We start from the raw sequence: 2380 nt of genomic DNA, 5'->3' as shown, positions 1-2380 counted from the left end.
CGTCTTGGGAACATCACGTCGGATCCGCACCCAAAATATAGTTTGAGCTGGTGAAGAGCATTCGAAAAAAGGGCTGCAGGGCCTCCGTATCAGATTTTGTATTCCTGAATATGGTGAGCAATCGAGAACCGGCCTTCACTTTGAAGCAGGCTTCCAGTGCGCGCAGGCTTCCAGTGAAGCCGGATGTTGGTGTCTGGTACCCGTCAGAACAAAGAGCGGTACAGGGTAGCAAGGTCAGCCGAGGAACGCGTTATTGCTGAGGCGCAAGAGAGCAGAATGATTTGCGAAGGTTTTACGCAACTGTCAATGGCGTGAAGAGTAAGACAGCGCCGTCTCCCGCCATGTGCAATGACCGTGAAGGTAATCTGCTGACAAATAAAACGATGGTGGCTGCCAGGTGGGAGGAGTAAGGGAGAACAGCCCATAATGCACCCCTGGGGTAAAATGCCCACTTTTAGAAAAACAGCGATAACTTTTCCTCAGATGCATTTTCCGGGTAACGGTTTGTGATTGTTTTCAACTGGAGGTTTCACAAATAATTCTTGATCATAAAATCATGTATTGACCTGCTGATTCCTTAAAAAAAATTGCATTTTGTTCAAAACAGGACACAGTTGTTAAAATCATCGACTGTAAATTAAGCTTTTAACATCATATATCACAAAAAAAAATTAACAAATTTACGTTTCATATATTTTTTAGATATTTTACTTGATGAATCACAGTTTAACATTCTATTGAGATTTTGAGACCTTATTTCTGATGTAACATAAAGAAATAATCATTTGAAATACCGCTTCCCTTTGCATTATCTACTTGCAGGGGTTATGGTTTGTTTACCATGGGGTGCATTTTACCCCAATGTTGTGGTGCGTTTTGGCCATTGTTGTCGTGCGTCTTGTCCCAATATTGTGGTGCATATTGCATCATGAATCAGGCGTTTTGCCCCGCTATCATTTTGGAAGCAATTTAAAAAATACCTTGAAAGTCATGGAAAATCATCCTTTTGTAGTTCTAAATCACTCGATCATTGTAGAAAACATGGTAATGAACCAAACGCCATTACTTTCTTCTTGATTTTAGCTTCCATTCGCCAGCCATTGACGATTTTGCTTAAAGGGTGCGTTTTGCACCATCCTACCCTACTTCGAGACGTTGCTGAACGGAGAGAACGAGAGAGCATCTACAAACAGAACACACATCGACGACGATGGTCAAGCTGTGGAACCACCAACGCTAGAAGAGGTGAAAAAGGCGATACGAGAACTGAAAAACAGTAAGGCTGCGGGGAAGGACGAGCTCCCGGCCGAACTTCTCAAACACGGAAGTGAGCAGCTGCACCAGATGATCCACCGTATCCTCGCGATAAATTCTACCAAAACGAAGTACATGGTCGCCGGTAGAAAGCGTATGAGCAATAGTGGTGTTGGTAGTGAAGTGGTGCTAGATGGCGAAAAGTTTGAAGTTGTGGACGAATTTGCCGGTAGCCCTTTATGGCCACGAATCGTGGGCATTGAAAGAGGCCGATCGGAGAGCTTTCGGTGTCTTCGAGCGTAAAGTGCTGCGAACAATACTCGGCGGTAAACTGGAAAATGGCATCTGGCGACGTCGCATGAATCACGAGTTGTATCAAGTATATAACGGCATGGATATTGTGAAGCTTATAAAACACGGCAGGCTACAGTGGGCTGGGCATGTGGCACGAATGCCGGAAGAGCGTCAAGCGAAGTCAATATTCAGCAGGGAACCCGGAAGAGGACGTCGGCCACGGGGTAGGCCACGCACGCGTTGGCTTTGTGCAGTTGAGGAGGACATAAGGTCCTCGAACGTCCAAGGCGACTGGAAGCGATTGGCTCAGGACCGAGACCAATGGAGACGGTTACTTCGTTCGGCGCAGATTTGAATTCAACGAGTCGTCGCCCATCAGGTATCAGGTAGGTTGGTCACGTTTGACCATCAATTCTGTTGCCAAATCTCCGGGCAAATATCGTTGCTTCCAGAGTTTGAACATGCAACAATCACAAAAGCAGGTGCTCAAGAAAGTGTCAGTTCACATCACAAAACACACTAAAAACAACATCAGCATAATGCTCGATAATTCTAACACATCCAAGATTATCGATGAATAGTGCATGAAATCGGATAATATCGGCAGGTGCTTCATTACGACTCGAATTTATCTTAAAAAATTGAAATTTTGAAGCAAATTTTATAGAAATCCGAATTGCACCACAAAATCACATGAACCTTATATGGCAAATGAAATTCAAGTGATTTATCATGTAGAACTAATCTGATCACATGAATGTTATGTGAAATTCATATAGATAGCATTGGTCTTGTTAATGGAAAAATTTTATGTGCATTTCCAATTGAAACT

Source organism: Ochlerotatus camptorhynchus, unplaced genomic scaffold (genome assembly GCF_037179485.1).
Source record: "Ochlerotatus camptorhynchus isolate MF236.1 unplaced genomic scaffold, CSIRO-AGI_Acam_v1.1 ptg000095l, whole genome shotgun sequence".
Classification (NCBI taxonomy): domain Eukaryota; kingdom Metazoa; phylum Arthropoda; class Insecta; order Diptera; family Culicidae; genus Ochlerotatus; species Ochlerotatus camptorhynchus.
The sequence above is the reverse complement of the archived record's forward strand: the minus strand, read 5'-3'. Positions refer to the sequence as shown.